This window comes from Neodiprion pinetum, chromosome 7 (genome assembly GCF_021155775.2).
Source record: "Neodiprion pinetum isolate iyNeoPine1 chromosome 7, iyNeoPine1.2, whole genome shotgun sequence".
Classification (NCBI taxonomy): domain Eukaryota; kingdom Metazoa; phylum Arthropoda; class Insecta; order Hymenoptera; family Diprionidae; genus Neodiprion; species Neodiprion pinetum.
In genome coordinates this window covers 13,982,127-14,007,360 of record NC_060238.1, presented here as the reverse complement: position 1 = coordinate 14,007,360, position 25,234 = coordinate 13,982,127, and the positions used below count along the sequence as shown (strand labels likewise).

Genomic DNA, 25,234 nt, shown 5'->3' with positions numbered 1-25,234 from the left:
CACGTACTTGTTATTGTTGACGGTAAGATTTATAATTTCAAGTAACGACCAGCCTGAATCCATTTCCTGGAAATCTTCCACCTTCTTCAACAAACGCTCCGTCGCGTTTTCGATGAACCATTCTTTGATATCAGTTGTCTGGAGGATGATTTCATTTCTCGTATTAAAAAATTTGATCTCTTCCACCGTGCGATCATCTTTTCTAACTTCAAATTTACAAGCCTGGATAACGTTGGTTTTCAAGCTCCTGTCTTTCTTCAGAGCGTTTTTTAGTCTCGTCACAGCTAGTACCTTTGCGTCTTCTAGAAATCTCTCCACATCTTTATGCTTCAAATTGACGATGGATCCAGTTCGAATTCTCCCCTCGAAAGCTGATTCCAAATCTTCCCAGTGAACTCGATCGCTTCTTCTTACTTTCCGCGTACCTCCACCTGTTTTCTGAAGACGTTTGAATTTTTCCGCGAGCGCTTTCAAGAGTCCGATCGTTGTGATAATTCTCATCTTTTCTCCAATGGATGAAGTCTTTCGCAAAATTTTGTTCAGAAGCCTAATATTTTGACTTCCAAATTTTATCCATTTCTGAATCTCTGCTGTTGATGATGATTTGTCCAAGATTTTGTACGCCGATTCCATAATATCGATCAATCTCAAACACTTCGCGGATTCCATCTTGAGCTTTTTCCTCACGTATACTTGACAAGTTGTGACTGAATGATCGTTTGCAGTGATGACCGTCCTTTTTATAGGGCAGCTGTACGTATGTTTGTGTATGCGCGCGCACCTTTTAGCATTCCCAGAGCGATAGTAACCCAACACCGCAGATCCATGGCTCTGAATGTACCGCGGCTATCGGTCGACCTTGGATATCAAACCAACATCCAAGTAAGTGAAAAACAATTCTCAGAACCATCAATTTTGGAATGTCACGTGGTTGATAACGTGGAAAAGGAATGTGAGGTGGTTGATGTTACACATCAGCGATATCCGAGTGGATAAAAAACAATTTCCAGAACTATTAATTTTGGAATGTCACGTGGTTGATAACGTGTGAAAAGAATGTGGGGGTGGTTGATGTTACACATCAGCAGTCCTACCGTGGGATAGGAATTCGGAGTGGTTGATGTTACACATCAGCAGTCCTATCGTGGGTAACCTTCAAGGGTTTGCGTCTGGGGTGCGCGGAGCGGCTCGGTCGGTAGAGAAGGTGTTTGTACTCAGAACTCTCATAGCTATACTACTCACTTCATTAACGAAACTTTTGCACCGCTCATCCAAGTTCTGCTCTTGAGCGATGCTCGTCCTTGTTACGTGCTTTGCGATCTTACGAGAAACAAGAAGATTGTCCATTACCACGTGTGTCCGGCTAAAAATGATGGCAATTCTTCTCTGATCCTTTCTTGTAATGCCCAGCGTTGGAACATGATGATGTCCACATCGTGAACTGGTCATCTCGATTCTGTTATTGCGACAAACATATCAAACGCACATCTTGCAATCCGAATCAACTCACCCTTACGTGTTCCACCAGCTGTGATTTGTACCCTATATCTTCGTGACTGTTGTTCAGACTTAACTCGCTTGAGCCTGTTTTTAACTACTGGAAAAGTTGGATGTTTTATTTTTCTGCTTGCCAGTAATCGACACCTCTTAGTTCATACTCGAAATGTACTAATTTATCTAAGGGTATGCACTGCGGTTCTTCAACAAGCGTACAACTTTCTGCTACTGGTATGCTTGCGATACCTTCTGAATGCCAATCAGTACCAGTAGCTGCTGCTTCACTGCTGCTACAGAGTCCTTTAGTTCTAATCTCGTTTCATGCACAACGAGGAAAGATGCATCTTCCAAAGAAATGGTGATGATTGTGTGTAGTAATTCTTTGAGGTGCAATTCCGTTGGGCTGAGCCTTATCATCTCGTTGCCTGGAATACCAAATTCTACCAATAGCAAGGTTCACACGTTGATTATATTAATAAATGCCATTGGTCAACCTGACAGTGAACTGACGAAAGAATGATTGAATTTTCGTTCGTATTAACAGTCAATGATGACAAAATGCAATTCATGGAATGATGCTTTTATTTACGACGTTTCGGCAGGACCCCACCTGCCATCATCAGGTTTCTTAAAGAAATATTATACAGAGAATTAGAAAACTAGCTAATTTGAATTTTACATATTTTACAATTTGAACTTTCGATTAAAATTTGTACGTAAATGCCATTATTTGTTATAGTTGTTATGTTGTCATAAAATGATGAAATCTTATACACTCACATTTCTAGACATTCCTTAGCTTAACAGTTGTTTCTCACATGCAGTTATAGAAGGAAGTGAACTATCCGTCTGTCAAATTGACCTGCTCAATGTTGATTATCATAACGATGATCTAATGTCATATATTTATCTGTGTCATTGTTATTATACTTGACGCTTTGTTGACATGACCTTTAACATCGTATGTTTTTTGCGATATTGTAAAATGTCTACGTAAAGGTGACTTAGATTCTCGATGTCTGTTATTTTGTTTACAGTATCATTTGTTGATATGTGTATCATTTTTTTTACAATTCTTTCATGCCAGTTTTTCTCTTTGTCTAATATTGTTACATTTTCAAAGTTGAACTTGTGTCCTTCAACTAATGCGTGATACGCCAATGCCGATTTTTCTGGATCATGTGTTTTGATGTCGTATTTGTGATTTGCGATCCTTTTTTTTAAATGTTGTGAAGATTGGCCTATGTAAAATTTTTGGCAATTTGTGCAATTAATCTTATAGATGACATTCGTTGGATATGTTTGATGCGCGTTCCTGTGTGTGTGTGAGCGTGAGGAAGCAACTCGCCTCATTGTCGCGTAAATCGACAATGCTTGATAATCCTCGGCAAGGACCGGAGTAGGGGCAAAAAAAATGTAACGAGCGAGTTGCGTGTATGTGTGAGAGAGAGCGGTTGAGATAGACAAGTTCGCAAACGGCAAAATCAGTGAGTAGAAAAGGAATCGCTGATAAACCCACATGTCTCCGTGTATCTATAATAAAGACTTTCAAAATTGTTCTGCAAATTCTGATTTCATATAAATTTACCCTAATTCTCTCTCCGATCTAACCTGCATCTTTAACAGGTTATGGGCCCAGTCATCGTTGGCTGTGTAATTTTAGAGAGATTAGGAAAATTTATATAGAGCACACGCGGTCGGCGTGCGAGCAGCCATGTCTAACGTATTTTTCGCGAGTGAGCGAAAGTGAATCGAAAATCCAGAATGTCCGAAGCGATCTCGACTCGGAATGTCACGAAATTCAACGGGCAAGGTTTTCAGAGTTGGAAGTTCCAAATGCGTACATTATTTTTGGCGCATACATAAACAATATTCTGTCTTGCCGTCTGCAAAACAAATCAATGTCAATACCAAATAATAACTTGTCAATGAAGATTTCCCATCGTCATATACCGTCCTTCTGACCACCATGCTATCACGTCAATAATATTCTGTCTTGCCGCGTGCAAAACGAATCATTATCAAACCAAAGAAGAAAAACCAATTCCTTCCTACCTCTCAACAATATTTCTTAACATTATAAGAAAATCAAATTCACGACATTCTTTCCTGTCAGAAACCCCACTTCTTGGGGATATAACATAAGCAATACTCAAAGATTTCCTCTTAGAAAGCAAATTTCTCGCCTCACGAGTAAATCGCTCATTGCGATTATTCTGTGTCTTGCCTCAAAATCACAGAACAAGTTTGACCCTCAACCGTTCATAAGGCCTGTGATGATGGGTTTATTCCACTCGTGCCATTGCTCATGAGAGTGATGAAACAACTTCTGAGGCTTTCTCGAAAACCAATTTAAAACGGTCAAACTCTAGCAACCTCTTTCAGGAGCTCACCAAAGAATTAACAAGTAATTATTTTTCACCTTTCTTCCGTGTCCAGAGACCGAATCCTGCCGTTCCGATCACGAAACAGGAAATTCCTAAAACTATTACGATATTCGAGTATGTGCGAAACCACCGCGCTACCTTTCATATTACTTATAAAATCCCCGCGGTATTCCGCGGATAAATAATTTCGAACCGTTTCATTGGCGACCGTAAAAGGACGCAAAACGTTTCATTGGCGACCGTGACAAAACTCGAATCGTTTCATTGACGACCGTAACAGGACGCGAAACGTTTCATTGGCGACCGTGACAAAACTCAAATCGTTTCAATAGATGGTAACAGATAGTCCTGGAGACAGAATTATCACACGGGATCACACACGTCACGAACAAGTATGAACGTTTCGATAAAAATGCAAAGCGAATGTGCCTGCCAAATACGTAGCGCTTGGAATGATGTTTCGATATCACTACACGAAACAGCGAGGTCCGACTTCACGACATATACCTAATTGCTGAGAGATCGTAGGGCTTGGGGTTCTTTCCTGATTTCACGACAGAGACTGGCAATACCTAAGTTGTTTTTGAATTTTTATTGTGATATGGTTTCGATAACTAGGCGGATTTTTGGACATTTTAGATGTTTTTACCTAGATTATATATATTCGATAGTGAAGCAAAACCGAAGGGGGAGAATCGCTTCTGTCTCAGCTATCTACATTTTTCTGTAAGCGATATCAACGTCCGCAACGGAGTTGAAGGTTGACAGTTCTACAAAACCGAAAGATTCATTTTTATCTGCAGCAAATTATCTGCGCTTCGAGAATCAAAAACATTCCCGATATCGTTGACGTGAATGAATCATGCATGACTGCAATTGTTACACTGACCTCATTAAATTACGAATCATGTTTATATAGAACATTGTTGAGCAATTTCAGATACAGGGGTCCGCATTCAAATCTATCGTCATCCAAATATCTTTCATCCTTGAACCTAACGCTACCAAGATCGAGATATTCTACAAGATCTAACAGAGGTTCAAGGTAACCGAAACCGACGGAATAAACAACATCTTTGTCACGTTTATTGTATATAACCCAGTGTCTTCCGGGGCCATCTTCATCATCCATATTAGCTAACGGCATCTCGTTTTCACGCGGTCCGTTCTTAGGCATTTCATTGCACATAAAAACCCCTCCGAATTGTAAAATTTTCATTATGTTCTGCACAATTTAGTAATTTCCAATTGGTTAACGGTCGGCGTGGTAGCTTTACATTTAATTTTTTGAAAGACGACCACTTGAACCCGCCTTGTACGGTTCAAAATGGAGACCTTCACCCAAAGCGACGGCTTCCATCGTTTCATTATGCCATTTGTTTTTCTCCGATTTCCGTTCAGCCACGTTTGCGTCATTCATAGCCTTTGCTATACCTGCTGCGCCTCTAGCTAATGCACTCATAGTGCTAAGACCGGCAAGAGTAGGTGTGATAAGAGGTAAAAATCCAATAACTTCCAAGGGTACCGGAAGAATGCGTGGCGATCGCGCGTCACGTTGATCAACTCATTTTCTTACAGTTACTTGAGCACCTTGGACTGCAGACTCAATACTTATTTTCGCATTGTTGTTCGAAATCACAGACTGTTTTACCACACGTATGATTTTGTGCAACGAAACATAATTTGGTTTCTGTCACCCCATGCCTCACTTTATTTTCACTTTCATTGTGTCAGATACAACCCATGCAAGCGGTCACTTGTCCATCCAAATTCGCGTACTTTGCAAAAACCTGTTTTCAAATTTTCTGAGCTATTATTTCATCCGCGACGCTTCTAGCTTCAATATTCTCACGATTTTTCGAATAAGCTTTATCGTGATCTATGCAGGCTGTGTCAAAAACTGTTTAACCAACTTTGTACCAGAACTGCAGTACTGATAACTGGGAACATGCAATTCGATCAGAAGTTCGTTGATAATGCTTTTTACTAAGGCTACGGTGAATACTGCTACCACAGCTCTACGTGGACACATCATACGATTCGGCCCGTTGGCAAACAGGGGAACATCTGATCCGAGACCCGGCAAAAATTATTTTTTCTGCGGATAGAAGCGGGCGCAATATTCGCGCCCAGTGCGCTCCTGTGATTCAAGGTGTAACGGGTAGGGATCACATGCCTCTTAATCAGTATAATCGTATTTATCAATTTCCTTTCACTCTTTTTACTTATTGTTGCATATTATAGATGCCTCTTCACGAACTCAGCCTGGGAGTCTACATGCCATGGTTCTACTGGTCAGTTCGAAGAAGGTCACATGGGTCTACAACTGATTGCGATGAGCCAGGTAAAACTCTCCTTTTGTTTAACCATATAAGAACAATTGTAAAGTAGTTTCAAAATAACATAACCCAGGCCTGAAAGACAAACGCGCTCAGCGTTCGTCTACGAGCGATAATTTAGAGAAAGCGGCTTGAGTTTGAAGGGAAGGCCTGAGTTGCCTCCTTGCATGCACTCAGGAGGACTTATGGTTATCCACTGCACTGGGTGTGGGGGGTGGTTCAACACAAACGGGCTTTCTGAAAATACTCGTTTCAAGGCATATATAGAAGAGATTGCACAGAAAACAATCGTGCCTTCAGCATCTATTACAGCTTTCTAGATGATCTATTCTTACAATCTACTATATCTATTTACTATACCTATGAATTACTATATCTATTACAATTTACCAATTCTGTCATTCAACTGTGTCGTCACGTATAGAGTTATTATTCTGTGGTAGTTGAACACTATACATATATCTGTAGTTAATTGTGTCAAAAAAGACACGTTAGTGCTGTCTCGTGAAGGTGCACTGATTGCGACACTGCACTAGTGGTTTGTCCTGTAACGAGCTGGGCTTTTGCCATCCGGAAATCCTCCTTCGAACGGTGACCTGACCTAGCAGAGAGGGCGGTCCCGGTATCACAGCGTGCATTGCAATAATATTGCGTAGGTTGTACCCTCCAATAGGTTGAAGAGCTCTCTAAGTTGTTTTAGTCAAGCCAATGATCATTTCAACCGCGATGGATTAAGTTGGAAGTTAAATCTCTAACTTGTGGTGGTTTGTCCAACATTTCATGTACTTTGAGTTTTATTTGATTTTGTTCAATAAATTCACTATCATTCAGTAGCTTGCTCGGGCTCTTCGCTCTACTCCGTGAAGTTTTTATGCACCAGTAGGTTGTTGTTCGTTATTACATTTTCCTCGCAATCACCGTGTTTTTTCTTTAACAGACCTGATCACTCATTCCTTATTGAATTCTTTCTTTTGTAGTATAAAGATGATTCTTTGTGATAACAGAAAATGATCCAAAAACGACAAAAAAAAAGTGTTGGAGAAATGTTTGACCACGAAACCCGTTTTTTCCATTTTTATTACGAAACAATTTTTATGCAAAACATGCTTTGGTATTTTAGTTTTTCCAATAGTAAATCTTAAGTCTTTAGTAAACATCTCGAACTTGTTTATCTCGGAACTATATTGTTGGTGCTGTTGTTACGTTCTGGGAAGAACATGGCGAGAAAATTTTCATTCACTGCATGATTTTCGACATAAGCCCGATGTACAAACCTTGTGGTGTTTCGATTCACGAACTTCGATGATCTGTTCGCAATGATTTCTCGTTCGCTCAGTCTTGATCTAGAATTATGTTGCAGATCGTGCCAGCTATCACGGTGCGTGATTAGAATAATTCGATTCACACAACACTTCAATTCAAATACACATTTATCATTAATAAGATGATCGTTAAATTGATTTTCGAAATTGGGTTTTACAATAGTAGTACAGCAAGTCCGATTCTGCGTGGAAACACATTCTTTACCAGCAAGCTCCCCAGACGCAAACCTTTGTAAGGTACACCCCCCCCCCCCCCCCCTACTCGTAAGACAAAATGTGCTATGCCGATCGATAGTCGGTACAAAAAATCTCCCCAATTACCATGATCGTCACTAAACAATCCCCCAAATGGCCATAATCGTTGGTAAAAAATCCCCGAAATTGCTATAGTTTTTATCCCTCGTGTGTTCTTTATTGGTAAAAAGTATTTGAAATTAGCTATCAGTTACCGTAAGTCTCACCCTTACCAGATGAATAGCGCTTTCGCTTAACATGCTCATCGACGTTCTCGGACGTTCGACCGCGAATCCTCGCACGTGTCAGGTTTTGAGAGCTTCCAGAAGGTTCGAGAAGATTCTCCGACGACCGAGAGGTTTTGAGGGGCAGAGGGGGGTACGACGTTAGGAAGCTCATGCAACGACCCTGAACGAAATTTAGGTCGACAAAAAATTCTCGGAATCGTCCGCCGAGTTTTAACTTGATGTGACAACAAAATTGGAACTTTTGAATTTCTCAAGAAATATAACAACCAAAGATTCTGATTGGAACGAATTTCCTTCAACCGAAAAATCAACTGACCTGGAAATCTTCAAAACCTATAAAGTGACAAACATCCGACGAGTCCAAACCAGGTTTGGTAAACGCGTCGTCATAAACCTGAACAATGAGTGCAGTGTCTTCTTACCAGCACGAATTGTGCGACTACTCAACGAGGACGAGAACCAAATTCAAAACTTGATACAGGCGATGGAGGAGAAACGGTTGCTGTTAAAGTATCGATATTTTTTTTTCAAAAAAACTTGTTTCTTCGTCTACTATAAAAGTATTCGTATATTTAATGACATACTACTTCTACTGATACTACTAATACTACTACTATTAAACTGACTGCCATTTGTTAACCAATAAAGAGATCTGAAACAAAGAAAACACTCATAATGTAATTTAAAAAATTTAAGAAACCTAGAATCACGAAGTTGTACAATTGCTATTGTAGAAAAAAAAGTAAAGCAAATAATCTTCATCAATGTCATGAAACTGTTATATTACAAGATACTAAAAAAGAAAATGTAGTGCTTCAAATTTCTTACTGTAGAATCGTTATTATTATCAAACAAATGAATCATGTAAAAAACAAAATTGATTATATAAATTATAATTGCATCTTACACTTTTTGGAACATCCTATGTCCATATTGATCGCGACAAGGCTTCGCCGAAACACCGGTTTGATACACGATGATGTTGTTTTCGTCACCACCATTATGGCTGTACACTACCATGGCCATACGAACGATCCTCAACAAGAAATTCGCTGGTAAGTGAATAACCCACTCTCGCGGAATTATAACATTGTGTCTCATACGAACATACTCAATTTTCTGGGGAAATAAGTTTTGAACACACACGTTTGAAGTCTCGATTATCTATCAATGAGCGTTGAAATTTGTGAAAATAATTTCTTCAGTCGTCCAAAGTCTGGATTGCCCATCACAGAACCTTTTCAAAAATTTCAGAAAATTTTTGAGAATTCGTTGATAAAAGCTGAAAAAAAGCACACATGTTAAATTATTTCTTTTCACTCAAGTAAAATTCGAAGTTGTTGCACAATAAACGTAAAAACTTTATAATTGCATTGATTTCAATCACCCACCTAAACGCTACGATGGTTCGACTGCAAATGATTTTCATCAGACGTATGGGGCACCCACTCGTCGTATAAAATCTTCATGTGTTTAGGTTCACAATTAAACCTATATAGAATCACGAAGTGGTTGAAACTTTTCGATTACGTTTGTGAAATATTTCTGTCTCACTCCGTCCATCTGCACTAGTGCGTAGGCCTAGAAATCGTCAACCTGATAGCCGCAGGCTAAATGAAACATCCTCATCTACTAATACGACTATACTTTCGTGTATCACTCTTGCGATTAGTTAACTACCACAGCTCTCTCGTACGTGAGGCGTGTAAAACTTCTTCGCCAAGTTCGAAGAACTGTCCTACCATTTTACACGTGCTCCAGGTTCGTTCGTTCGAGAAATATCTTGAAATTCTTTTTGTTAAAGAATATTGCATATGGTTTTTCGCGAATTTTCGACAAAGTGTAAGTCACGTTGTTGTTTACCCATAAAAGGGACCGTGCCAGCGAAGAGCAGTCATTCTGAAGCAAGCCTTGCAACTATAGCTTTGTCAAGTGTGTGCTATTGAAAGAAGAAAAAACAAATATAGATTCCGAAAAGTGCTTAAAATTAATGAAAATCATGGAGACAGCGTTCGAGATTTTATCCGAAAAATTTCCACCGACAGGGATTCAAAAGTGGATTTGATATGGAACCTGAAATACGAAACTTTTGAATGAAGTTTCACGAAACAACGCCTCAACGATCGGACAGAAGACACGAATTTTGACCACAATTGGAATTTTGAAATCGTTAACAGCTAAATTTCAACAATCTCGGAAAGTGGGTGACGGATTACAAAGCCGACGGAGAAGCGATCAAGTACGATGGGAATATTTGGAGACAGCTTTCGAGAGTTGCATTAGAACGGGAGCCATAAACAATCTGCGGCATAAAGATTTGAGCGGGTTCTTGGAAGATGCAAAACACCTCATCGTTGCAAGTCTAAAAAAGATGTTGCAAAAGGCAGGAAGTTTAAAAGCGAACCGTGTCTTGTCCTGTCGATTGAGTGTAACGGAGAACGCTGAAATTATAGGGGAAATTGAATTTTTCAATACTAAAAATCAAGTCATCCTCCAACCAACGGACATATACGGCTTGTTTGAAGAGAATGTGAAGCAAAAAGTGTTGGCTAAAATGGAGGATTTCTAAGAAAAACACTCTGGCTGTCCGTTGATCGAAACAATCAATTTGACTGTGAATATTAACAAGTACGTGCCATTACGAGATAGTGTGTTCACATACATACCACTATCTGAGGATATTCAAGATCAGAAGGCTGTCGTCACATTCGTAACGGCGACTTATATTTCTTTCTTTAGTCGGTCACCGCAGCCCTATTTCCAGCCAACAACTAGAATTCCAACGAAGTTAGCTCTTACCCACATTTCAGCTCAGTACTACCGTACTACAGTACGATGGTTTGAATTTTCCAATGTCTTTAAATGAAATTCCGATATTTAAAAACTTAAATAACTTTCGATTAACGTCTATGGTATAGAAGGTACTGAAAAAAAAGCACAGTGAAATTGTACCCGTTTACTTAAGCCGAAACAAGTCTAATAAACCTGTAATTCATTTTTTACTATTAGAGACTGAAATTGATGATGATATGAAAAGTTATGAAAAGAAAGTAACACATCATCTTGCATGGATTCGAAATTCATCGCGATTGACAAGTTCTCAAATTTCAAAATGTACACATCATATTTGGTTATGTGATGGGTGTCTAACTTACTTTAAAGATGAAAGATGCTTGTTGGAACACAGAGTTGATTGCATGAGTATGAACCAAACCAAAGTTATTTTACAAACAGAAGAGGACAAGATTCTGAAGCTCAAAAATTTGAAGCACAAAGAAACCTTTCCGTTCTGCATTTATGTGGATCTTGAATGTTTACTGTAACCTACTCCTAAAAGTATCGGGGAAAAAAGCCATTTATCAAAAGCATATTCTGTACAGTATAGCTTATTATCTGCATTGTGCGTTAAACGATTTAATTTCAAAATTTAAAGTTGACCGTGGAGAAACTTGCATTCAATGGTTTATGAATGAGTAAGTGGAATAAGCACATTCTTTGGAAGTATATTTGAAAACTGTTAAACCTATGGAACCTCTGATGCGTGATCAAATTAACTTATTTGAATCTGCTGAAATATGTCATATTTGTGAAAAAAATTTCACGCCCAAAAACGTGAAACACCATGATCACTGTCATTTCACAGGAAAATATTGCGGCGCTGCTCATTCGGGCTGTAATTTAAATCATCAAAATTAAGATGCTATCCCAGTGATAATCCACAATCTATCTGGTTACGATGCGCATTTTCTGATTGGAATATCGGGGACATCATTACGAGGGTACTATTCAGCTTTTACCCATTAATGAAGAGAAGTAAATTTCGTTCACTAAATACGTCAAGGGAACGGATGAAAGTTTAGACTCCTAGATTCATTCCGCTTTATGCCGGGTAACTTTGAGAAATTGGCATCGTATTTGCATGATAATCAAAAAACAATTACACGCAAATTTTGAAGTACCTTGGATGGATTTCAGTTATTGACCAGAAAAGTTGATTTTCCGTACGCATACATCGATAACTGGGAGAAGCTCGATAACAGACGACTACCAACCAAAGATCAATTTTATTTTGAAGTAAACGATCAGGACATAACAAATGACGATCACGCGCACGCATACCAAGTTTAGCAAACTTTTAACGTTCAAATTTGGAAGAATAGTAAGACTTATATTTACAGACAGACTTTTTTCACTGGCTAACGTTTTTCAAGATGTTCGACAGAATTGTTGGATGACGTACAGACTGGACCTTTTCCATTATTACACAGCGCCCGGCCTATCATTTGACACAATGCTAAAGTATACCGACATTGAGCTCGAGCTTCTCACTGATATAGATATGATTATGGTCATCGAACAAGGTATTCGTGGCGGTGTGTCGTAATGCTCGAACAGACACGCACAGACCAACAATAGTTTTATGGGAGAGGCATCCTATCCAGAAGTCGAAGAATCTTATCTCATGTACTTTGATGTTGACAATTTGTACAGTGCTGCTATGAGCTTTGCCCTGCTATGCAGTTCCTTTAAATGGGTATCAGATATCAGACACTGCGACGTTCTTACCGCCTCGGACGAAGCGGAGTTCGGTTACATATTAGAATTAGATTTGGAATATCCTGACGAATGGCATGAAATGCATAACGATTCAACACTGTGTCCGGAGCATTACGTACCTCCGATTTTGAACAGTAAACAGTCGAAATTGACGACCACGCTACTTTCCAATCAAAACTACGTTATTCATTATCGCGTTTTGAAAAAACGTTTGCAATTAGGCTTAAGGTTAGCTAAAATTCACGGAATTCTGAAATTACGGCAAACACCATGGCAAAAAAATTATACAGATTTGAATACCGATTTACGAAAAAAATCCATCAACGAATTCGAAAAAAACTTTTAAAAACTAACGAATAACGCAGTTTTCGGTAAAACGATGGAAAACGTTAGGAAGCACAGAGATGTCAGGCTGATCAGGAAATGGGACGGAAGATATGGTGCTAGAGCTACTATTGCCGAACCAAATTTCCATAGCTGCACGGTTTTCAAGAAAGACTTGATAATAATTGAATTAAGTGAAACGAGAATCAAATTAAATAAGTCATTGTATGCAGGCTTCTCCATTCTAGATCTTTCGAAAACCTATATTTGCGATTTTCGCTATAATTATGTTGAAACGAAATTTGGAAACCATGCGAAACTAATGTACACCGATACAGATAGTTTAATTCATCAATTCACTGTCCCTGACATATACTAGTGTATGAAAGAGGACTTGTACAAATTCGACACATCTGATTATCCAGACGATAACGTCTATGAAATGCCTTCAGTAAATAATACAGTCCTCGGCCTAATAAAAAACTAGAATAATGGAAAGATAATGTTAGAATTTGTTGGATTAAGAGCTAAATTACATTCATTTCGAGTGTTAGGAGATAAAAAAGATCAAAAACGGGCGAAGGGTGTAAAAAAATCAGCATTGAAAACAATAACTTCTAACAATTACAAGGAATGTGCTTCACAACATAAAAATATAATAAAAAATCAGAATTTGATATCGAGTCAAAAAGATGAAGTTTATACTGCGGAACAGAAGAATCCTAGCACGGAGCTGGAATGACGATAAGCGGATCGTATTCCACGTCACGACCGACAAGCTGCCGTGGGGCTATAGACCATGTGAATAAACTGGACCTCAAGTTATGAAATATGCTTTAGGTTTATAATTAGTACATCGTAGCGTATAGGGTATGATTTGAAATTTAAGAGTGATGTATATAATAGATGTATATCGTAAGGTAACAAAGTATACTCAATATACAGAGTGTAAAATAAAGACATATTCATTGCAAAAAAATTCAATTTATTCAATTCATAATGTTACATGTTAGATTCATTTATTCAAATGTTGTGTGTACTGTCAAAACCTAACCATTCTACACATAATTTTTTCCCACGCTTCTTGAGAACCTTCACCTGTTATGGGCTGGGTTGGCTGATGACCAAACCACTCCATAAGTATAACGCTTAGTTCAGACTAATTTTTCCGGATATAAATTATTGGAATTTTGACACCGTTTCCCTCTTAATTGAACTGGCTTTGATATAAAAATGGTCACTTACCTTTTGTTGTTAACTGTTGATTCCGGCTCTGTGGGGCCGCTCTGCGTGCTCGGCGAGGACTGGATACGGTATTAAATGACTGATTATTTAGCTTTTATTAGCTTGTAAATTGTGTAACTTTACTTGTGGGGTTTCAAAAGAAAGGATAAATAATTATACTAGATGAATTAATTGAATGAATGCATTAAAGGTAATTGATTGGTTTACTCATGATATGGGTTTTAAAATGCAACTATACGTTTATTCAATTTAGGTTTCTGAAGTTGGTTGAATTGGTTTTAGTTATGTATAATGGTAGAAGGAAGTTCATATTTAAGTAAAATAACACGGAATTCGCTTAGCGCCTGACGTGATTGGATTCTTTGGTAATAGAAACTGAGAGAAAGATTTCTTGTTAAAGACTAAATGACGACCCTCTGACGACTACTGACGACTGTCCTCTTTTAAAAGATTCGCGTGGTTTTGTCTAAACTACTTCCTGATTGGTGACCAGTATCCTTAAGGGATGCTGGACCAATCAGGAGGTCCTGATAAAATTTTGAGTTTTTTCATTTGTCAAGACTACCCCCGCCCATCGGGTAGCATGAGAATTTATCATGAACTATCCCGCCTTTTCCACACACGCGGGTAGGAACTTCCGTGCTGTGTTTTGTATATAATAAAGATATCCTTACTTTATGTTCGGGCCAATACTGCCCAAACAGACACTTGAGATAGACCCATACGGATCTATCCGTTGCACGTGTTCAGGCCATTTGGTCCCTCTTAGGGAGTTTGTACATACGAGTCTGTTTGGGTAAGGATTGTGCCGAAGAATTATCTAAACAGTAAGGTTTTTGATAGCTTAGGGTGTTCATTTCCCGAAGTAGTAAAAAGGTGATAAAGAGAGCCGTATGCATGCAATGCATACGGAGACGCAAAATAAAAAATAAAAAATATAAAATATAAATGTATTCAATGATGAATTAAAAGGTAATAAAAAATAAAACTAGTGGGTAGGGGCAGAAGACATCGAGGATGTGACACACCACAAGATAGATGTCCGGATGGTCAACCTTGAGGAGCTCCTGTTCGTAGAAACCGCCAGCGATGGATTGATTTCGATAATCCTTGAGCTTGTACCTCACAGGATGGGTATTGTCTACTTGGCGTATCGTGAATATCTCCGTAGTTCAATTGAGAGTGTAACCTTTCTCGAAAACGTTTTTGAATTTGCTGATTCGAACTTTGTCCCCAGTTTTGAACTCTACCGATTTGGTAGGTATTGCTCGAAGCCCTCCGTACGCCTGACGTAATAATTGTTTTTCATTCGCAACGGTGACATCCGATGATTTCATTTGTATGGTTCGGTGCTTTATGTTGTAAGCCGATAGCAAATCAGATAAGATGTCCAGCCACTTGTAGCTTGCTTGTATACTGAACCATTTCCATATTATACTTTTCAGCGTATGATTGAAGCGTTTACAGATGGATGCATTCAAATTACTGTACGTGGAGGAAAGTTTGATTCCATAGCGTGTCATAAGAGATTCAAATTTAGAGATCGAAAATTCCGTTCCTCTGTCCACGTGTAATTTTTTCGGTACCGTCCTTGAACTAGCACAGATTCCATTGCCTTCGTAACATCATTTCCAGACTTGCTCTTTATCGGTACAGCCCACGCATACTTCGAAAAAATATTAATGACTGTGAACATAAACATGTAGCCTTTGTTTTGTCCAGCGTACGACATCGTATCAACAAGATCTGCCTGCCAGGTCGCGTCGATGCCGCGCACGTCTACACGTCGACGCGGGTAATTCCAGCGTGCAGGCTTATGCAGTTCCGTCACTAGCGCTAGCTTTTCCTCGTTCATACTCCAATGGTCTTAGTCTTGCGTCCAATTTAAAAATGATTTCAGCGTTTCGAATCGACAGGACTCCGCCTGCTCTCAAATCTTCGTAGAAGGTATCCAAGGCTATACTCGTGGTGATCTCCAAAGCTTCGATCATTTGATCGCGGTTGTCCATTTTGTTTCAGCAGCAATTTGACTTTTTGTCATAAGATTTTTAAAGTTACAGCATTGTTCGGCTCTGCAGGATCTGCGACATTGCGCAGTCTTTTCTTCTGTATATCATAATGCACGTCCGCTGTTATTTGAAACCCGACACCTGGAAGACCGCGAGTGCTCGCGGCTGTGCTTTTATTCAGCTGACGTCCAAACACGTCGACGCTTATCTCGTAAACGATTGCAGAAGTGATGAGAGTTGGCTAATAGATAATTTCGGCTTCCCGTAATTCTTCAAGAATCGACATAATTTCTTTGTTGTGACTTGTATTCCCAGCTGCTTGAGATACCATGAACAAACGAAGAAGCTCCACCAACTCGGTAGCGTCGTCCCAGAAAATATAATCTATCTTAACACCTTGTCGAGTAACCCAAGCCTGAGGTAGCAAAACATCTTTGCCCGTACGCTTCGACATCTGTGATGATGGGGATACGCCTTTGCCTAATCTGAAAATATTGAGCAGTTCTGCGATTAGATACTTGAATTTGGTGCTCTGAGTGTTTCGGATAGGCTCGGTGGCGCTATAGTATTTTCTCTGAGCATTTGTTGCGGAAAGGATATTTCTGTAGTTCTCATTGTCAAGTGGGTAACGTGAGTGTCGTTGGGCATCTTTTTAATCAACAGCTCTAGCAGTTTCTGAATTTTCGGACAGAGTGTACCGCCTATGCGAACGGCATCGCGCTCGAAGCTTATCGGTGAGTCACCAACCATCAGCCTGACAGTACAAAGACTCCGTACCCCGTACACCGTATCCAACTCATGCTTTGTTTATCGTTAGGCATCTCAAGATATTCATTTTCTGACCTTGCCGACGACTCTGCGATTATAGTGATCCCCTTCCTCTGCAGTTGCGAAAGAATCTTGTGTTTATGATTCTATTTCATTTTTCGGATCATCCTTCCTTTCAGTTTTGATTTCGTCCTTTGCCTCTTCCTTGACAGGTTTCGTGCCTCGAGAAACATTAAATAACTTTCGCAGCGGGGTTACCACAGGTTTGAGGACATCCTTCATTGTTTCCTGCAGCGACTCTTTTCCCGTTTTGAGAATTCTATGCTCACGATGAATTGCATTACTCGCTTGAACAATATGACGCAAGACTTCTCTTTCCTCACAAATTTCCTGCACGTCGATACAACTAGCTCTGGAAAGCTACTGTTTTGTTTCCTTCGATGATCGTGTATTTTATTCTCTTGTCATGTTTATGAAATTGTCAAATCCCTTCCTATACCGACCATTACCGAACTCTTTTTTCTTGTCGATCACTACGAACCCATATTTTTCACCGTTACAGCATACCATCCACAAGTTTTTGAACTGTGTGTATGACATATCGGTGTTTACATGATCGTTGTACACATGTCTCATTTCCTCTTATCTTGTATGAGTAAGACCAGAAAGTTGGTATTGTCGAAAACAAGATGATTTGGGATTCGAGCGTACGTCTGACAAAGAAAGAAACAGTCTACGTCATGATGTCTAACGTTACAGAATTACGCGCGTATGTTGTCCTGCCTTTCGCATGCTACGTCATCGAACATCATGATCGAGTTGGGTTGCGTCTCGTTCGGTGCAATGACATGCTCATGCTCGTTAAAGGGGAAGTACTCATCACCTTCGATCCTTTCATGCATTTGACTCAGAAAATTGTATTTCGGTTAATTGAGAGATTTTGAGTAAACGTACAGGTTTTCGAACCTCAAATCGTTTGAATGCTTCATAAAGCGATCTAGTGGGAAAGGTTTGGTAAATAGCAATATGAACAAACTCCCGATCGCGTTGCATATTCCCGGTTACCAATACCGCGGTCATGGTACGAAGTTGACGAGAAGACTCATAAGAGGCGATTCCAGTATCAATGCTCTCGGCGCAGCGTGTCAGGAACACGATATAGCGTATTCGAAAAATCTTGAGAACCTTGAAGCTAGAAGCACCGCGGACGAAATATTAGCCCGAAAAGCCAGGAAACGGGTTTTCGCAACGGACGAGAATTTGGGTGAAAAAGCAACCGTTCGGGATGCAGCTAACACGATGAAGGTGAAAACAAAGTTAGGCATAAGGTGTCGAAATCCAAAGATCATTTTCTTGGACAAAATCATACGCGCGGCAAAACAGTCAGTGATTCCCAGCCATCACGCGAAAAGAAGCATCAAGTCTGCACTCAAAGGTGCTCGAGAAGCTGTGAAAAAAGAAGGTGGTAAACATAACGTCCGATCACTACGCGCCTTACAGGTACTCTCAAGAAATGGCGGATTTATACCTTTTCTCATACCTCTTTTTGCCGGTCTCAGCTTTAGAGGTGCGTTAGCGGGGGGTGTTGTGGATAAAGCGAAGGTTGTAAACGATGCAAGCGCAGCTGAACGAGAATTCGAGAAAAGCAAAAAGCATAACAAATCGATGGAAGCGATCGCATTGGGTAAAGGTCTCTATCTTAGACCATACAAAAAAGCTTCCGGTCTTCGACTTTTAAAAAACTAAGTGCAAAGCTACTACGCTGAGCTTTAACCAACTGAGATTTGCTAAAGTATGCAAAAATCATGAAAACCACATAGATCCTAGGTGTTTTTATGCGCAACGAAATGCCTAAAAACGGACCGCGTAGAAGCGAGGCAGCTGCCGTCAATCTTGACGATAAGGATGGCCCCGGGACACACTGGGTTACATATGAGAAACGTGGTAACGATGTCGTTGTTACTCGCACCCCTGGCCCGACGCTCATATGCTAAGGCCGGCTCCGATAATAGCGCGAACGGACCTGCACGGGTAAAAATTACACACATTCTTATGCAAAATGCGAACAAGCTGATACACTACGCTTACGCCGGCGCAGCCGCTTCGCACATGCCTCTGTGCCGGCCGGCCTTTCTCCATGGTCCGCGCCTGACTATGAGGCAAGGCTGTCAGGCCGATAAACACACACATTCCGGCGACGTTCGACCAGCGAACACCTGCCAAAAACACCGCAGCAACTCTAAGCCTTTATATAACAGCGAAAGAAAAAGAGAATAAAAATCGGTCCTCTTCAGGACTAACTTTTCGTCACAAGTTGTCGCTTTCTTTACCTCGTATTCCTACCCCTCTTACTCCCATTCACCTTCATTTCCCTTCATAAACCCGTCTCTCTTCTCTTCTTCGTTACTTCCGTTACCTTTCTCTTTCTCACGTCGTTGCCGCACCGGCAGCAACCGTCTCTTTCCTCCCTCCTTTCCACCTCTTTTCTATCCCCTCGCCCTTCCCTCCTTTCCTCGGGGTATAACAACGTATATTTTGACAGTTTCGGTCATCTTCAACCTCCTTAAGACTCCGTGAAATATCTCGGTGTTGGTAGCGTTGAGTACAACAATAAAAGATATCAGGATTACGAAACATTGGATTGTGGACATTTGTGTCTGAAATTCATAAGCGATGAGCTACATAGATATGACACGTAATTTAATAATGTCAGTCCAATACTTGCAGACATGGATGATTCGTTTACGTTAACAATATCGGGAACGTCTTTGAATCTCAAAGCGCAATTTCTTTCTCGGATCGAACTTGCTCTAAAAAAAATTCTGCTCGGCCTCGTTGAACTATTAACCTCGAATTCCATTCCCAACGTTGATGTCGGTCACAAAAAATATACATAGCCGATAAAGTACTCACCATATCTACTGGCAGCCACAAAATTGAGGATATTGAAAAGTATGTTCAGAGCGCGTTAAAAAACACCAACATTGAAATCGGCATAAAGCCCGACAATAATACATTATGCAGCAAAAGCAAATGTAACCGCACCATAAATTTTAAACCTGCGGATACTATTTGTCAGCTTCTTGGATTTACACCGCACGCATTGTCAGCTCACAAAACTCACCGTTCGAATGCAGCATCACAACGGGTGCCTACGTCAATGAGCGCAAAGTGCAGAATGTTCACAATTTCTTCTCTATCGTTCCGCCGGGACATAAGATCGTGGAAGTGCCGTTACACATTATTTACCTTTCGATCACCGTCAAGACCATAGATCACATAGAGCTTCGGTTAGTCGATTAAGATGGAGACCTGGTTAATTGTCATGGAGAAGTTCTAATTATGAGACTGCACATAAAATCGCAATGAAAGATGGGTATTGTATATAACATAGAATTTAAATTTGAAACTTTTTGTGATTTATAAAAAATTAACGATGGAGCCAGGAATCGAACCTGGCGTCTAGAGATGCTTGGCCGGAGCCTTACTCTACTAGACCACCTAGCAGCGATGACTCTGTTGTCTTTAATTTCGCTCATCATCTCTAACCTGTGATCTAAGCTAGGTGGTCCAGTGGAGTAAGGCGCCGGCTAAGCATCTCTAGATGCCAGGTTCGATTCCTGGCTCCATCATTAATTTTTCGAAATCACCAAAATTTTAGAATTTACATTTTATAGCATTTTTTTTCTCGCGAATATTGATATGTGTATGTTTATATCATTAATAGACGGCCTTGTCCGTCTTACGTTGCTTTCGTCAATAGTTGGAATATGGTTGTAAACATGTCACCTACACACTAATATTCTATAATTGTGCTCTGAAGAGACGAATTTCTTAACACATTGTATATAACAGATTACCCAAGAAGAGTTATATTAGTAAGTCAGCATGTCCCGATCAAGTCAGTCATCGATCTATTCTCGAACCGCTAACACGTCGAAACGCGGAGTTCCTGAAAGCTCTGGGTCTCAAACTGACACCTTTTGGAAATGGAATTGCCGACAAATAAAACTGCGATCCTGCTGTTTCGTTGTCTGCTACGTACCATGGAGGATCTCAAGCATTCAAACGCCTGTCGTCTTCAACAAATCAATGGCACACCAAGAAACACATGTACATGAAACACAAAATCTACGCATCGTCAACTTTTAACAACAGTAATGAGATTCGAATCACTGTTTAGCATGAGAATTTATGCACACTACCGAGCATGAGTTTGCTGCATATCTTTGGAAAATTGGTCAAATCGGACGGCACTGCAGCAGCGATCACAACCCTAGTCAATAACGCCGTCTTCCATTTGTTCGAAGATGTACGGTACGAACTAAACACTGTAGAGATCGATAGATGCAAAAACGTTGGTCTCACCAACCTGCTGAAGGGTTTCGCTTCGCTCAACCCTGGTCAGAGTTAGCTCATGGAATATGTTGGATGGCTTTCAAGCCACCTATTACGCCAAAGAATCCGAACCTTTGTTGACAAAGAGCAAATTTCTACAGTCCGAACCTTCGATTTTCATCGACTGTTCGATACAAAACGAGGCTCTGAAATCCGGACCAGTAGATATTCGTATCGAATTTGCGGCTGAAAACAACTTTCCTACTGGTACATCTGCCTACTGCTTGATTTTACATGATCGTATAATTGAATGTAATCCGCTGACTGGTGGGGTGAGGAAATCGGTATAAAAACCTTGAAGTTTGTGACGGTTGATTCATCATTTTTCACGATCGAGTTCATAGCCGACGTGAAAGAATTCAGGAGAACAGGTCCCGGTCTTACACCAAAAGAGTTGTCAGTTGTGTCATTCGACGAAGATACCAACCCGTCAATTTTTCTCTTTGAACCTCCGTACGATTGAAATTCTTCACTCACTTCATTATAAAGCGACAATTTGTGGCTGTCACGGAATTATCACTGGCTATCCTGGGAAGGTGGCGATTCATCTTTTGAGAAGCTTGAATTCACCATCGAATACGTGTCGCTGCGTGATGCTTCAACATTTCACATAAAAGGTTTGGAGGAGCAAATTTGGCTGCAGAAAATTCAGAGTGAAAAAGTTCAAGTGTTGATTTGATGGATTTTGGTTGTCCGTTGTTGCAGAAATTGAATAAAATTTCAGAAACTAATTTGAACTGTGCGCATCATGCTATATTTCATCCAAATTCTGCAGCTCAAAACGTATTGTCACTGCGAAATTCTCTGTTGAAACACAAAAGCCAATCGGTGTCTACTCGAACAGTTCTTCATTCCCATTGTCTAAAGCATGGGTACGATACCGTTGAGTTAGAAATATGTAGTCACACTTATATATCAATATTACGAATTCTATATAAAACTGTTATCTTAAATTTTTCCAATCAACTATTTTTCGACATTAATATCAACCGTTAAATCAGAACCTCTGTCCTGCTAGTTAAGAGTTCATCTCAGAAACTTTCAGTATTCAACGTCGCACCGAAATCCTTTGACCGCGGGCCGCTTAACGTGAAGTCAGCACTCGTCGGACGATTCCGAGAATTGTTTAGCGAACTATATTTCGTTCAGGGTCGTTGCATGAGCTTCCCAACGTTGTACCTCCCCCTTGAAACCTCTCAATCGTTGGAGAATCTGCTCAAACCTTCGGGAAGCTCTCCAAACCTGATATGTACGGGGATTCTCGGTCGAACCTCTGAGGATTCACGGTCGATGAACATAGTAACTCAGAGCGCCATTGATCTGGTAAGGGTAAGACCTATGGTAACTGATAGCTAATTTCAAGCACTTCTTACCAATGAAGAACGCACAAGGGATAAAAATTACGGCAATTTCGGGGGTTTTTACCAATGATCATGGTCATTTGGGGGATTGTTTACTGACGATCATGGTCATTGGGGACATTTTTTTACCGACGATCGATTGGTAGAGCACACTTTATCTTACGAGGGGTGGAGGATAACCTTTAAGGGTTTGTGTCTGGAGAGCTTGCCGGTAAAGAATGTGTTTCTACGCAGAACCGGCCTTGCTATACTACTTTTAATGTTGTTATTCACTCGTTCAGCTATTCTGAAATTCGGATGTTCTGTCACGAGCGCCCCACATTTACCCGAAATTGTAACATATTACCGATCATAACAATTATCATTTTTTCATTATTATTATCTTTAGAGACAAGGAAGCATAGGTTTAGTTAGTACATATAAAATATTTATCATAATCAGTTCGTGGTATAGCCAAGCGCAACGGCGTAGTTGGACAGCCAGCAACGTCAGCGTCTTCGCGCCCGCCAGATCCCAGGTGTAATCAACACCGGGATGAGGCGAGCGCGAAATCACGCGCTTCGAGGATGACCGTTGCGAGGCGAGCCTTTGTTTGAAATTGCAAACGTCAGCGAAAAATCGCTTGCCGCCCGACGTTCCAAGGGGTGTCGGACGAGCGAGCGAAGACAGTCCCGTTAGAGACAGCATCAAACCAACATCTACGGAATCAGGCTCCTTCAGAGCTGTCGAGTAAAGAGTCATCAGTCTTGGGTCTCCGACGATCAGAGAGAGAATTCCCTTTAAATCTATACGCGGTCGTCCAAGCATCTCGCGTCGCGACATCAGTCTGTGAAGTTAGAATTAAGCGCAATACGCAAAGCCACGAACTTAATCAAGCCGTGTAGTACGTAAGCAAGTGTGTGAAGGTGAGCGAACTTCGGCACCTTCGAGGCCGAAGCAGCAACCGAGAGAGAGAGAGAGAAAGAGAGAGAAAACGTGAGTAGTATAGGAAAATACTGTAAGCTTCCTTGTCGATAACCCTGCTGCCTTTTAGTTTTTCATTAAATATTTCTACTCGCTTCCATTCAAAATTGGTACCACATAATTGAAATCCTCCAAACCATTTTCCCACGGAACGCCCTGTAGAGGACGTTCGCCTCCGAATCCACCAAAATTAAATATAAACCTCGGTAATAACAAAGAGGGTGAAGTCGTCGCGTGCGAGACCGCTCCGCACGTGACAGTTCCATGATTCAGAATGTATATTCACACTCTTAAATAATCTTCCATTCGGCCAACATCTTAATACACATTTCTTCTCTTTTTCTCCGCTAGATTTTCTCATTGTACTTTCGGTATCTTTGATAATAGATTAATTGTATACTCAAATATTCAACTCCGCAATATTAGTTCCTATTCTCTCTTATCTTTGATACGTTTGCGTAGTTGACGGGTTACGAACCTGAAATAGGCCGTCATAACATCACGGCTGGGTGTAGATGTGATTATCGATTGCCCCTCGTTGAGATCACAATCATCCATTCCGTAACAGTAAAATAAACATTGAAATAGTATCGTATAGTATTTTTCCTATTAAGTTGCGCAAAGTTCGACCACTACAATTATTTTGAATGATTGAAACGTATAGAACGGTGGCGTTGGGGTGCTGGGACGGGGGGGGGGGGGGGGGGGGGGGCCCAAAAAAACAAATTATCGAACTGTTATAAATTTATTAAATTAAGAAAAATCTGATTTATTTATTATTTTTAATGGTTTTTGGTGCCTCGCTATCCGTATTACTTTGTACGTTATTCATAGTTATTCACTCTCACTTTACTTGTTCTTTCTAAAGAGCTGATGCGAAGCGACTGATACTTTGATGTTCGATGTCCGTATTAAGAAAACGGCAGAATACAAAACACAGAACGCACGTTTGGACAGGTCCATTCCAGACGACAAAGATGTAAACAAACCGGCGCGCTAAGCTGAGAGCTGAGTGCTGCTTGGTTTACATCTTTAAAACGTGCGTTCTGTGTTTTGTATTCTGCCGTTTTCTTAATACGGACAACGAACGTCAAAGTTTCGCTCGCACGTGTTAGTGCGAAGAGAGTGCCGCAGAGATGGCGCGCGCGTACATACCTTGGAATCGCTCGTATACTCTGTAACGCTAAATTCTGTTACCCGCGGATGAGGACTTACCGTTGACACTTTGGCGCGATTCTCTACTTATCCGCAATATCAAACTATAACAAAATAATTACGTTGGGCGCCAGACGCGTTAGCGTCGATTTTCAAACAATAATACAAATCACTAAAAATAACACAAAACCGTACAAAAGAGATAAATAGAGAACCCGTTGTATGGCTGGCTAGGCACAGGTACGATCGCGTACATCCCGGTAGAGTGGCGGTATTCAAGGCAGCTAACAGTAATTCCAGAATTAAAGAAAATAACAAAATAAAGAATAAACTCAAGTCAAAAGGAAAATGAACAGGTTAATCGATCATATATTGTCGAGAAGTTTACATGATTGAGACAGGCTAATAAAATGGTATCGACAGCGGT

At 40.3% G+C, this 25,234-nt stretch overlaps 1 protein-coding gene across 1 annotated transcript in view; it reads right to left on the bottom strand.

Moving 5' to 3' along the window:
- The window catches only part of Fife (regulating synaptic membrane exocytosis protein fife), a 2,091,151-nt gene that overhangs the window by 306,631 nt on the left and 1,759,286 nt on the right, over nucleotides 1-25,234 (bottom strand). The gene's annotated exons all lie outside the window — the stretch shown is intronic.